The sequence below is a fragment of the Vombatus ursinus genome, unplaced genomic scaffold (assembly GCF_900497805.2).
Source record: "Vombatus ursinus unplaced genomic scaffold, bare-nosed wombat genome assembly UNPS02014799.1, whole genome shotgun sequence".
NCBI classification, from domain to species: domain Eukaryota; kingdom Metazoa; phylum Chordata; class Mammalia; order Diprotodontia; family Vombatidae; genus Vombatus; species Vombatus ursinus.
In genome coordinates this window covers 39910883-39926266 of record NW_020954577.1, presented here as the reverse complement: position 1 = coordinate 39926266, position 15384 = coordinate 39910883, and positions in this window count along the sequence as shown.

Below are 15384 nucleotides of genomic sequence, written 5' to 3'. Positions count from 1 at the left end.
CCCCCTCACTAGAGTTCCTCAGTCAAAGCCTGGAAGACTACTTGTTGAGAAAATTGTAAAACGACTTCTTGGTCAGGCACAAGTTGAACTATATGGCTTTTTAGGTTCCTCCCAACTCTGAGATTCTGTGGTTCTAGAAATATTTCCAAAATGTCCAGAGTTATCAAAGGCTCTTTTTCATTGACCACCCGTTTGCTGTCCATGGTGCAGTTTATTTAGCTTCCATGATGTTTTGGCTGCAAATGAACACCCTGTATTCAAGATTAGCACAATTTCTGCTTTACTTGTTGCTTTTCTTCTTTCCCATAGTTCGGTGAGGGCTTTGTAAATGCATCCATCCACAAAGGAGTTTAGAGACATGCATAATTTGCATAAGACAATCTGCCAATCCTCACTACAAAACTAATCTGCTATCCAACTTGTAGACCTGGGGAGTACAGAGAAAGAACCTTTACATCATACTTGCCAAGAGATAATCTGATTCTAGTGGCATAAATGTCTGTCCCTGATGAGATGTGAACATTCAAGGGAAGCCTCCTGTGAAAATAATTAGGACCTTCAGGTGGCATGGGAATAGTAAGGAGTGTCTCTATGGAGGATTGCTGCCCAGAAAGCCAGGGGTGGGGAATCTGCAGCTTCGAGGCCATATGTGGTCCTCTAGGTCCTCAAGCACGGCCCTTTGAATGAATCCAAACTTCCCCTTATAAGTTATATATCCCCTCATAAGAGGATTTGTTCTGTTAAGTTTGGGATTCAGTCAAAGGGCCACACTTGAAGACTTCGAGGGCCACATGTGGCCTCGAGGCCACAGGTTCCTCACTCCTGCCCCAACCAAAGTTGAATGAACATATGCAAAGGATGTGGAGTGGGATGGAGGAGAGAACAAACCTGCACACACGCACATATGGACATATGGAAAGTAGAAATAGCTATGCTAAGATAAAGCATCAAAATTAAAAAAACAGACAACATACTATGGGAGAACCATAAAGATAAGTGATAGGCTGAGCTGAGGCAGCTCTTTTTGGGAGAGGAGCAGATGGGCAAAGTGGAGAGGAAAGTGATGGAGGAGATAAAGTGGCAAGACAGGTTGCCAAAGGGTAGGAAAGAAAGAAACAGCCCAAGAAAAGCAGTTCAGGAAATGGTACCAATTTGTGAACTTCAGTGCCTTGTCAACATCACAAGTGACACTGTCTACCACTTCATCCTTTCCAGCACTGGTCAGCTTTTCAATATGATGAGAAAACTTCAAGCACAGGGCTCCCAATGAATGAGGTACAACGAGTTGTCTTTGGAAAATAAAGTAACAAAGCATGCTATTGCAATGGGCAGGCGTTCATGACAGATTCTCTTCAGTTGATTGAAGTTTGGAAATATGTTTCTAACATGAGGCTTTCCAATGGGATTATCCAGCTTAGCCAGGGAATGGTTTTCTTTTTTATCTAGATTTCTTTCCCTTCCCCCTTCCACCTTAACATTTAAGCCCACCAACCAGAATTTTCAATGGAAAGTCTGGCTATTGAAATGAAGCAGAGCTCAACAGTTTAGACACAAGGCTTAGTTAGCTCAATAAAAAGAAGAAAACATTAGTGGGGTGGGGATGTGGAGGCTATCAAGCTGTGTTATGTTTTCTAAAGTTTGTACAAAGCTTTCAAGGAAAGCAATTAAAAATAGCTCCCCTGTATCACTGGCAAAACATATGCAATAATCATGAGAAGGAAAATGGAACAGACATTCAATAACAAACTGAGGATGGGTCCTCAGGCACAAGATGAGTGAAGTACACAAAAAAGTTGCAAAGGGCATTAAAGTTTAAAATCTCTTGTTTAGAGAAGAATGATGTTATTCATAAGACAGGATGCTTTCAAATTAATGGTGAGCTGTATTCTCACAGGTCAACAATAGTTCCTAGTTTTCTTGGGAAGATTTTCTCTATTCCCTACTCCTATCCCACTTCCCACCCTCAAGCAATTCTCTGCTCAATTCAGAACTGTGCCTCACTGGAAGGAAGAGATGAAATCATATCAAAAATAACTGAAAAGAACAGAGAAAATTTCTCTCTTTCTCTTTCACCATTCCACTGTTAACTTTTCCCTTTTCTAAACAAGTTTCTATCTGGTAAGGGTGGGGTGGAGTTTGGGATCCCCAGGACCACTGCCAATGTTCTGAGCCTGATGTCCTTGTTCTGAGCATACCCAGAAGCCCTCTGGCCACATGCTCTTTCTAAGCTGGGAGACTCAACCACATACAGAATATTGACTATTGTTAGCGCTCCCAGGATCTGTGATTTCATGAGTCTGGGTACTCCTGCCGCCAACACAGATCATGGACCATCTGTGCTTTAGTAAATACTGCCTTGAGTGGCTACAGCCAAAACAATTTATCAACTGTGATCTGAGCCACTCTGAACTTAGGATGGCCTGTCCTCTGATTTTGGCTGGCTCCCTACTCAAAGCCTTTCCCATTGGGTAGTTGGGTACTACCCACCTGTGCTGCTGCTCTTCTGGCATAGTGATTATAGACCTGAGCTACCTTCATGTAGCAGGGAAGTAAAGAAAAGAGGAAAGAAGGAATGGAGGGAAAGAGGGAAAAGAAGGAAAGAAGGGAAGGAAGAAAATTATACTCCTGGAATTTTAGATTGTTCTTCAAAGATTACAAAGGGCTTTACATACATTTTTGTTTGCCTGTGCCATAAGTGGTATGACTATTACAATCCCTCTTTTATACACCAGTCAACAAGCTTTGATTGAGTGCTTATTTTGTGTCAGTCACAGTGTTAGGCATTGGGGACACAAAGACAAAATGAAAGTTCCTGTCCTCAAAGGGCTTACCTTTTATGGGGAAAGGCAAGATGAACATGTATAGGCCCATGATGCCAGCATTCCAACTCAGGTATTCTGTCTCCAAGGCCAGTGCCCTTTCCCCCACCATTATACTTCTCATCCTTGGGCACTCAACACATCTCTCTCCACAAAATGACAATGAGAATCTTGTGGGATATCATTTTTCAGTGTCTTGCTCAAATAATATCATTTGGAAACCAAAAAAAAAGCGAAGCATAATATTTAATTTGATAAACAGATCCTTTGGGTGGGAAACGTGGCCTTAGAACTATTGCATTTTCCGGGAAATTGGCAGATACAATTTTGTCCCATCCCCAGGAGCTGCCCATCTCTAGATCCCTCTGGTTTTCAATAAAATGAAAGTTACAATAACATTTACTTAGATTTAGCTTTCAGGACTCATGATAAAGGGCTGTGTGTGATACAGGTACTTTGAGCTTCCCCTCTCATTTTAAAAATAGGGAAAGTGAGGCTGATGTAAGTTAAATGACTTGAACAGGACCAACAAAACTAGTGAACATTGATTTTTGTCCTTAGAGAAAGTCTAAATTGAATAAGATTATTGCTATCCTTTTTTCTTCACAAATGGCCTTTTGATTCCATTTGCATGACTGTAAGGTGGCATCCATAAGAGGGTTGACTCTGTAGGATTTATAATCATTTCCCCTCAGACAATGTTATCTGCCTACATTACCTCACTCGTCTTCCCAAAACAACAGGATGAAGATTTATAGATCATTTCCCATTCTTAAGGCACAACCTGGTCATTAACATGCCATTTCTTTATTCAAAAGGCATTTATTATCTTTTTATCCTCAGCTCTTACCATAGTGTCTGGCACATAGTAATGGCTTAATAAATACTTATTGACTTATTAAATACCTACTATAGTGGAAAGAGCAGTGGTTCTGGAGTCAGAGTACCTGAGTTCTAATCATGCCTTTGTCAGAATGTGTCACCTTAGGCAAGTCATTCCACCTTTGAGGCCTTCAGGCCTCAGTTTCCTCATCTGTAAGGTAAGGGGGATAGACGAGATGATGTCTTGGATTTCTTCCAATTTCAGTTCTCAATACTTTGTGCCAGAAATTATGCTAGGCTGCTGGAGATACAAAGACATAAACAATAGATTCTCTGATAACATTCATATGCAATTCTATAAAATTTATAGAGCCCCTCCCCCTTTTCTTCACCATCCCATAAGTAAGGTTGTACAATTATTTCTATCTCCATTTTACAGATGGTGAAGCAAAAGCTCAGAGAGGTAAAAAGAGGTTCCCTATAATCACAGAACTAGGTTAGTTCAGGACCAGAACTCTAACCCAGGTCTCCAAACTCTGATTTCAGGGCTTTTTCCACTATACCAAAATCAGGACCAAGTCAGCTATGTTAAGTCAAGCCAAGTCAAATCAACAACCACTTATTAAGCACACACTAATAATGTCAGGCACTATACCACATTCAGTGGATACAAAGAAAGGCAAAATACATTTCTCGTTCTTAAGGAGTCTGAGGAGAGTCAACATGCAAACCACGATGTACAAACCAGATAGAGATAAATTCACAGAGATAATAAACAGAAGGAAGATGGCATCATTGAGGGTTGGGAAATACTTGTTGCAGAAAGTGTAATTTTAACTGTGACTTGAAGGGAGCCAAGGAAGCCAAGAGATGGAGATGAGAAAGGGAGAATTCTAAGCATGGAGGGCAGGCAGAAACAGGAGCAGGAGATGGAATGTCTTGTAAGAAAACAGCAAGGAGGCAAATATCATTGCATTATTGAATACATAGAGGGGAGTCAAGCTAAGTTACAAGCTTCGTTATAGCTAAGACCGTAACACTAAGAAGAGCCCCTGATATGGAGGGCTTAAAAACCAAATAGGAGATTTTATACTTGATTCTGGAGGTAATAGGGAGTCATTAGAGTTGATTCTATATGGGAGGAAGGGAGAGTGAGATGGTCAGACCTATGTTTTCAGAGGATCACTTTGATAACTGAGTGGAATATGGTTGCTTTCTTGTTCAATCATTTCATCTATATCCCACTCTTTGTGACCCGCTTGAGATTTTTGTGGCAAAGATACTGGAGTGGTTTGCCATTTCCTTCTCTAGCTCATTTGGCAGAAGAGGAAACAGAGGCAAACAGAGTTAAGTGACTTGCCCAGGGTCACACAGCTAGTAAGGATAGACTGGAGTACAAAGAGACTTGAGGTAGGGAGTCCCATCAGAAGGCTGTCGCAGTAGTCAAGGCATGAGGTGATGAAACCAGAACCAGGATGGTGGCAATGTTAGAAAAGTAAAGGAGATCTGTCTAAGAGATAGTGCAAAGACAGAATTGGCAGGTCTTGGCAATAGATTGCATATGGGAGGGGTGAGAGAGAAGAGCAAAAGATGACAACTAGGTTGCAAGCCTGGGTGACGATGACGATGGGAGTGGCGTCAACAGTAATAGTCAAGTTAGGAAGAGGAGAGGGTTTGAAGGCAAAGATAAGGAATTCATTCACTGATATATGTCGTTTAAGATGTCTATGATACATCCAATGTAAAATGTCCAATGGTTGGAGATATTTTTTGGACATTTGAAAATGCTCATCGCCAGGAGGTTTGACCACCAGATGTTGCTTTTGTTTGTTTATTTTGGCCACGACACCTCATGGAAACTACAAGGCATAGAGACGGGGGATAGTCTTGAGTGACATGCCCAGCTTTGCCTCTCTACCCTTACTCTGCTCTTCTCCATTTTGGTTCTTCTCTTACTCTTCCACTTATAGTATCTTTGCTTTTCTCTCCACCAATCCAAATCCTTCAAGACTAAATTCTAATCCCCACCACTTTTCATGAAGCCTTTTCTGATGACAGAGGCCATGTGTACACCGGAGAGCACACTGGCCTATGATGCCCAAGACAAAAGCTTGAGTCCTAGTCCTGTCAGTTACTGGACATGTGACCTTGGTCCACATAATCCAACAAGTGTTTATTAACTACTTACTATGTGCCGGGCACCATTGTAGGTCCTCAGGACATAAATACAGAAATTGAACAGTCCTTCCTCTCAAGGAGCTTACATTCTACTGGGGGGGGGAAGGGAGAGGATGCAACTCGAAAACAGGTAAGGATGCAAGTGAGTGCTGAAGGAAGGAGACAGTACCAACAACTAAGGGCCCAAGGAGTGTCCCTTTGGACCTCAGGTTTGTCACATGTTTTTAAAATGATACCAGTATCAGATTAGATTTTTGAAATTCCTTCTAGCTCTAAAATGTATGATCTATTAATTTGGCAATAAGAATACCTAGGTTCAGAATCTACTTCTGGCCCTTAGTACCTATGTAAGTTGCTAACACTCTGAGCCCCAGGCCACTCACTAAAAGTATGATGTCGAGGCAAGTTGATGAATAGGACGTGTCTCACTGGATGCTGGGAGCATGAGATGTAATAAGTTATGTGGAGAGCTCTGTAGTCTGAAAGAAAAGCACTATATAAATGTGAGTTATTATAGGAGGTGCCCAATCGATATGTGGGGGTTGATTAAATGAGTAATGGATTTCTTGGAAGGACCAAGAAGGCATCCTCTGGGTAGGAATGAAGGACTTTTCCACCTCTGAGTCTTTCCCCTTAAATGTCAAGGGCGGCTGCAAAACCTTCAAGGCTACCCAAAAGGGGTCAAACAAGGAGCAAAACTCAGGAAGTCCAGGGGTCTGTTCTGGGTACAAGCCTCTGCTTACTCACCCAGGCAGGACCAGGAGATTTCCAAGAGTCTAGATACTTCTAGGTCAAAGGTTCTTAACCCCTTGGGGGATTCTGTGTACAGATTTTTGAGACATTTATAATTTTGAATGGGAAAATATATTTTCATATAATTGGTTTCCTTTTTATTCCTAGGTATTTTTATTTTATGCATTTAAATACTTTCTGGGAAGGGGTCTATGGACTTCATCAATGGCTTCATCTGACTGTGCCAGAGGGGTCCATGATACCATAAATAGTTAAGAATCCCTGGAATAGTTGTTCTCATCTGTTCTGGGACAATCCTGAAGGATTCTATTTTGTTTCTGAAGACTCCGTATTTAGCAGCAGCAGCAGGAGCATAGCTAGCACTTATATATTGCTTTAATGTTTGCAAAGTGTTTTATTTCTATTAACTAATTTGATCATCACAACAGCCCCGTGAAGTAGATGTTATTATTGTCTCCATTTTACAGATGACAAAACAGGCTAAGAAAGGTTAAATGACTTACCCAGGGTCATACAGCCGTTAAATATCTGAGGTAGGATTTGAACTCATGTGTTCCTGACTTCAGGTCTGATGTTCGATCACAAGAGTTAGAATTGTTGTAGGAACTCTGGAACAGACTTGGAATTATAGATCTAGAACTGTAAGGAATATCAGAAGTCATTTAATTAAGTGCCTTTATTTTACAGATGAGGAAATTGAGGCACAGAGAGGTAAAGTGACTTGTCCAAGGTCACTCAGTAATGAGTGAAGTCGATAAGTATTTATTAAACATCAACTATGTGCCAGGCACTGTGCCAAATGCTAGAGATACAAAGAAGGCAAAAGTCTGTCCTTTCCCTCAAAGAGCTCACAGTCTAAGACAACACTCAAGCAACTATATATAAACAAGATACATACAAGAGAAATTGACAATAATTAATAGAAGGTATTAACATTAAGAGGGATCAGGGAAGGCTTCTTGTAGAGGGTGGTATTTTATCTGGGACATAAAGGAAGTCAGGGAAGTCAAGAGTTGGAGCCGGGGACAGATAACATTCCAAGCATGGGAATATCCAATGACAATGTCCAGAAATATAAGTGACGGGCAGGATTTGAATTCAGTCTTTCTGATCCCAAAACCTCCCTTGTATTGACTGATCCAATGTTTTCATAGGTTTAATCTTTTAATCTTTTCATGACTCAGTCCCCTCATCTTTAAAGTTAGGACAAACATACTGGCACTATATAACTTTTGGGATTGTTAGTAAGAAAGTATTTGATAAACCTTAAAGCACTATAAATGTGTTACAGGTCTTATTATCCTGCTTTGCTTTCTAAGGTGTGGCCCACATCCTGACACTGTGGTGTGGCTTCTAGTGGAAGATGCCTTGGGCCCATTCCAATGCTGCATTTCCCACTCTTGCCCCAAAACTGCTCTAGGGTTGGGAGCACATGCCAAGAACTCAGCTTCTGGGCAATAAAGGGAGAAAGCAGCTCTCATTTCCTGGCTGTGGGGAGTCAGGCGTGTGAGATTGGGGAGCACAACAGAACATGCCATTCTGCAATCACTTTGCAGGGGATTGCTTACAAGGAGTAGAAATGAAATCATTTAATTACCATGCCATAGCTTCCAGGTAATTAATGTACTTCAGCATCATCATATCAATTAGAAAGCCTAACAAAAATGTCAACTTGGGCTTGAGCCTAGAGATACTGATGTCTCAGTGGGCTCCATTTCCACAGATGAGAACCTTTGGGCTCAGTTGGTCTTTAGATCCTTAGCCCCAAACATTTGTTATTTCCTGAAGACTTTTAACAAGATGCCTTTCCCATTAATGAAGAGTTCCATGGGTTTTATTAGGATTTCAAACCAATATCACAGTCAAAGAGGTCCATTAACTCAGAACTGATACCCATATGGAGGCATGTGAAGGGATAAAACCCATCTATGGTGTTATCAGTGTTAGCTGAAAATCAGCTTTGTTATTTGCCTGTAATCATTTCTCTTTTAAATCAGAAACAAACCTAATGAAACAAGAAGAGAAATAATATGGTATTGATTAAAGAATTGTCAAAAGGGCTTTATAAAAGAAGTATGTATAGACATATGATCTATACATGCTTATATATACATATGGTACATGTACATATATAAAGTTATATATCATAGGCTTATATATACATATACACATGTTTATATACTCATATATTATAGAAGTGCTTATATACATATACATAAACACATATATACACATATGCTTATATATGCATATATACTTATATGCATACATTATATATATACATATCATATATGCTTTTATATACATATATGCTCTATGTACTACACCTGTTTATACATATTTGATTATATATGTTTGTACATGTACACGTATTGTACATGCGTATTTGTAGATATTACATATGTATATATTCCCCTTAATGTAACAACCTTCTACAGAAGACCTCCTTGAGCTGCTAGTGCCTTCTAACAGAATCTATTTTGTATCATGTTTTCTATGTATTTATATGTGTACGTGTTGCCTCTACCAATAGACTCTAAGTGCCTTGGGGACAGGGATGACTTTATTTTTGTCTCTGTATTTCTAGCATATAGCATAGTCCTTGGCACAGAGTATAAATACTTAACACATGTTTGCTGACTTGCTGATTGTGACACTTCTCCAAAGAATCTTCCTTCATGTCTCTACGTGAAGGTGGTGGTGATCTGGGCCACCTGAAGGCTTGTGCCAATGGAAGCACTTCATTAAGAGAAAAACAAGTCTGGGGGACCATTGACTTGTACCGGTTGACAGAGACACCGAGGGTATCCCAGGTCATTGCAGCCTTGATGCTGTCTTTCCCAACACTTTACCATGTTTCTCTTTCCATCTAATGCATCCCCTTATTACCCAATCCGGAGAGTTCAGCTCTACCGCCAAGGCCTCGTTTGACCTGGTATTAAAAATAGGTCCAGTATTTCATGGATTGTAAAACAGACGGAATGGGGGTGTTCTTTCTTTCTGATCACCAAAGAAGGATGATGTATTTGAGGAAATTTTAAAATCAGTGGTTGTAACTTTATAAAAATATCGTTCTCAGATAATTTAATGCAGTTTGATATAGGTTTTACTATATGAAAGTGCCTGGCCATGTCCACACTTTATGTCCCATATTTCTCTTCTCCTCTCCTCTCCTTTCCTTTCCTCTCCCCTCTCCATCCTTCCTAGCTCACCCATGTCTTTGTGACCTCAGGTATGTCACTTTACCTCTTGACCCTATAAAATGAGGGGACTGCAAAAGATTCATGATAGAGAATGCTATCCACATCCAGAGAAATAACTGATGGAGTCTGAATACAGATCAAAGGGTACTATTTTCACTTCGTTTGTTTTTTCACATTTTTTTTCCTTTTATTCTGTTTCTTCTTTCACAACATGACTAAAGTGGAAATATGTTTTACATGATTACACATGTATAACCTGTATCAGACTGCCTGCCATCTTGGAGAGGGGGAAGGGAAAGAGGGAGGGAGAAAAATTTGGAACTCAAAATCTTATAAAAATGAATGTTGAAAATTGTCTTCACATGTAATTGGAAAAAAATGAAATACCATTAAAACCAGTAATAATAATAATAAATAAACAAAATGAGGGGATAGGACTAGAACTCTCCAGAGATCCTTCTAGATCCAAATCTCTGATGCTATGATACTTCCTTGGTGACCTGAGCTAAGTCACTTCATCTCTCTAGGTCCCAGCTTCCTCCATCATCAAAAGATGGCTTGGTATCAGAAGTTCTCTAACGTGCTTTCTGGCTCTAAATCTATGACCCTAAATGGAATCATCTACTTGTCAACTTTGGTAAATTCTGACAACAGTGTCTTTGTCGCTCTTGGTGAGTGGGATAGGAGGAGAGGACAAGGGCCTCCTCACTTGAGCCTATAGGGCGGATAATCAAATCATTTCATAAATGATAGATCTGGAGCAAGAAGAAACCTTAGAGACTGTCTAGTAGTGCAATTCTCTCAATTCATAAAGGAAGAAACTAAGGCCTAAGAGCCATGGAATGATTTGGCCAATGTCACAAAAAGATCATTGATTTAGAGCTGGAATCAACTTTGGAGGCCATTGGGTCCAACTCCCTCATTTTATAGATGAGAACATGGAATCACAGAGAAGTGAAATAACTTGCCAAGAGTCATGCAGCTTCTAAGTGTCTGTGGTAGAGTATGGATCCAGGCCTTCTTCCCAGCTCCAAGTCCAATACATTTTCCATTATACCATTAATTCCAGAAATAGCTACTAAGAACCCATTATTATTTTCCAGGTACTTCAGTAACCAAGGAAATAGCCTCGGCCATCCAACCTGACATTTTCCAAAAAGGAATAACAAGAGGGCGGAGGGTCATCTTAGGACCCCTTTGAGGAAATTGACCACATTTTAATGGGGCTGGTGAGGTTGGGAACATGAAGGAGATGTGAATTTTCAGGCTGGGCAGGAAGAAGGAACTCAGATAATTTTGAAGAGCACAGGGAGAAGAGTTTAGCTATTCTCACAATTAAGATTTTTTCATGTCCAAAAGGCATTACCGCCTACAAATGTCCTGTAATGCTGATCATTTATTAATTCTGTCTGTCCTGCTCACTCCTACTGGAAATCCTTCATTTCGCAGAGCTGTTAGCTGGACGGAGTTCTTGGCAATGGGACACTTGCTGGGTACAGAAGGCACTCAACTTTCTAAATGAGAGCCTAAACCAGGGAAACAAAGTCCAACTAGGTAGACTGAGTGCTGAGAAATGCCATCATCAAAAGTGGGTCATATCTAACCCCCATTTTCCTCATATAGACATGCAGTGAAGCTCTTGTTTTGTATTTTCTGGAGACAAGAATTATTGTCCGCAATGGAAAAATACAAATTAGGAGAAATCAACAAGGTACCAAAGATACTATGCTACTAGAAAGTGTAGTCCCGCTGCTGATACTTACTAGCTTTATGACCCTCAGCAAGTCACCTGGTCTCTCTGAGCCCCAATATCTTCATCTGTCAAATGGGGAAAATAATGCCTGTAGAGCCTATCTCATAAGGTTTCTGGGAAGGCCAAAAACCAGGGAGGCCACAGTGCTATTCCTCCAGCATAGGTCTTGCATCACCACTGCCATGATCAAAAATCTACAATATGGCTCCATTCCCTCTGATGCCAGAGTTCTTCACTTTTTGGTGATCATTAGCAGTCCGGTGAGGCCTATAGGCCCCTTCTCAGAATCATGCTTTTAAATACGTGAAACAATCTTCTTACTGGTGGTTCCTCCTATTGGTTCTAATTCTTACTTACAACACCACTAATGTGAAAATATGTTTAATAGGAATGTATAAGTATAACCTAAATCAGATTGCGGATCATCTTGGCAAGGGTGGTGGGGAGGAAGGGGGAGAAAAATTTTAAACTCAAAAGCATACGGAAGTGATTGTTGATAAATCAAAATAAATTAATTTAAAAAACTTTATCAATCAAATTTAGCAAAATTCAAAATGTGTAAAAGAAATTTATCTAATTAAACTATCAAATGATGTTTCTTATAAAAAATAAATATGTGAAACAAAATGCAGAGGATTGAAGAGGAAACTAATTATAATGAAATACGGTTATCAAAATATTAAAACAGCAACAGCAGCAACAACCACCATGTTCACTGCCTCTGGATTAGAAACCTGCCCTCAGCTAAAATACAAACACTTCTGTTTGGCATTTCAAGTCCTTAACAACCTGGCTTCAGTCTACTTTTCCAGGCTGATTACACACCATTCCCATTGATGCCCTCTACAAGCCAGCCAAAGTCAACGGCACAACATTCCATCTTTCATCTGCATGCCTTTGTATAACCGGTCCTCTTTGCTTGGAATATACCTCTTCTTTATCCTGTTACCTTTCATATATTCTATGTTCCAGCCTAACCAGATGACTGTCTGTTCCCCAATCTTGCACTGACTTTTCATTCATTTAACCATGCTTTTCACTATTCTTGAAATCAATCCCCCCCACATCTTTCATCATAATTTTCTCATTTAGAACCAACCTGCCCTTTACTATAATGTGCCCTAACGGGAAAACTTAGTTAGCAGCTATGTTTGCAGTGAGAAAGAGCTCAGGAGCAGTCAGACAGGCATCTTCTGGAAATACATACATACATTCTTTTAGAACAAAACAAAACAAAACAACAAATATGGACAATTTCAACCAAGGAGAATTTGTGTCAATAAATAGCATTCTATTCCCCATGGGTTATTTTTCTTAGAAATCTATCCAATAATGAATGCCATTAGCTCAATAACTCAACAGATGGCACATTAATCTTTAGGCCAAAAGCAAGATTTAGGATTGTATTGCTTTTAAAAACTTCTTTCTTGGAAAAGAACATGGCTTTCAATGCTAGGAATAGAGAGACCACCTATTTATCTCAACCCTGTCCTTGAAAAGCAGAAATCAGGTAGCAGGACTTTTTTGTTTCCTATTTGATACCAAATCATCCACAGTGAAGCTGACTGTCTAGGATGCTTTCTTTGAAGTCATGAACAAAGATAGAACATAAGTAACCCCAGATAAGCATTCAACAAGGCACCTCAGGCAAGCCAATGTGATTAGCTCTCTGTCTGGACAACACCTATCACCACTTTCCCTGGCACCCCAAGCCTAAGGCAAGGTGTCAAAACTGATGACTCTTATCCTTATGTTACCCTTTCTGTTCTTTTTTTTGAACTCTTAGAGGCAGCATGTATGAGAGCAAATGTGGGTCAGACTTGGGGGCAGAATTTTTACCCTGATCTCTTTTTGACTTGTACACTTAGTAGCTCTGTGACCTTGGACAAGTCCCTTCTCTTTCCTGTGACTCATCTGTAAAATGGAGATAATAAGATCTGAAATCAATACCTAACTAATGGGGTGAGCATGAGGTCATAATGAGACAGTATACATAAAGAATTCATGGTGGTATCAGTGTTCCTTGGTCCCTCCAAAGATGATTCCTCCCCAAGTAAACAACAAAAAATCCACCCATTTTCGCACTTTTAAGCTCATAGAGCTAGAGTTAATAGGGACCTTACAGGACATTCATTCCAGCTCTCCCTCACTTTACAGATGAGGAAATTAAGGACCAGAGAAGTGAGGTTACTTGTCCAAGGTCGCCCATCTAGTAAATGTCAGAATCTAGGGAGGCTTGGGCAAAAATCCTGCCCCCCAAGTCCAACCTACTTTTCACTCATTCATACCTCCTCCAAATAGGTTTAATACCAAGATTTGAACTCAGGTCCTGTGACTCTAAGCTGCCACCTGCCAGAAGCAGCAGAACCAACAAAAGGTCAGAGGGAGACTTCTTCCAGCCTAAGACAACCTAGCAGTTTTTCAGTTCAGGTCTGTGACACCAGGGTTGCAACTGGCCCAGAGCATGACAGCAGCACCAGCCACGGGCCTTGGAGGCAGCTGCTAAAAATGCAGCAGCAGCAGTAGCAGGTTTGGAAGCTTTTAATCCAGAAATGGTAAGGGGGGAAAGACAACTGCTCAGAGAGATTACAGGGGACCCTTTGCTGGCATGTAGTGCAGCTGGTGCTGATTGGCAACTCTACTGCCCAATGGCAGCTCTGGGTCAGTGCGTGTGGCTATAGGGGAACAGGACACTTTCCTGGGTAAAGACCAGAGCACAGACCTGGAGAACAATGATCACGCCTCCCCCTGGATCACATCACCTTGGAAATACCGAAAACTTGCAGACCCTCAGAACTAACCCTGAAAAGAGCAGCACAAAAAAGCCTGAAGCATGGGACAGTGCATCCCCACCCCAAGAGGAGCAGAGCCCAACTTTAACATGAAGTTCAAAGTTAAGAGAAAAGCTGGAAAACGAGCAAACAACAACAATAACAACAACAAAAAGAATTTGACCATACAGTAGCAGGGAAAACTAAGACACAAACTCAGAAGAGGATAACAATGTGAAAACAGCTACAAAGCCTCAAAGAAAATACGAATTGGACCCAAGCCCAACAAGAATTCCTGGAAGAGTTAAAGAAAGAGATAAGAATGGTAGAGGAAAATCTGGGAAAAGACGTGAGAGAGAGGCAAGAAAATTATGGAAAGACAACTGGTAAAAGAAGCACAAAAAATTCCGAAAAAAAAATGACACCTTAAAGAACATTCAACCCCACCAAGATTCTCCCTACAATTTAGTACATTGAGAAGTTGAATCTCACAAAAAACTCTAGCAGGGACCACAGCTTGTTGTCATCCAAGACATATTATCCATGTGAGATTTTTAGGGAAATACAGATTTGCCACTCATCCACCCCCAGGAATCCTTACGGAAAGAGTCATTTATACTAATTATTGCATATATGAGTGATTTTAAAATTCTACTCAAAATTATTTTACAACAGATAGTATACTGGCCTTGGAATTACAAAGGGCTGCATTCAAATTCTGCCTCTAATATTTGCAAGCTGAGCCTCAGGCAACTCTCTAAGACTAATGGATTAAGTTCTGGGTGGGTTGTGATCTGCCTCAGGGCTCCACTGATGAAATCAAAGATCCAAGACATATTTTTCACTGTAACTCCTATTATAATCATGATTGTTTTGCGTGAACTCAGATTATTTTCATCAAAGCCAAAAACCACTTGTGAAAATGTGGTTAATCAATTTCAATTCATTCTTCATTTTCATGAATACAGTAAAAGCTGGTTTTGTTTGGTGTGCTATCAATGGGAAACCTCTATTCCTCAGCACGTATTGCACTTTTTTCAGTTCAATTATAATTGGCCCTGAGTTCTTAAAGATTCTGTGTAAGT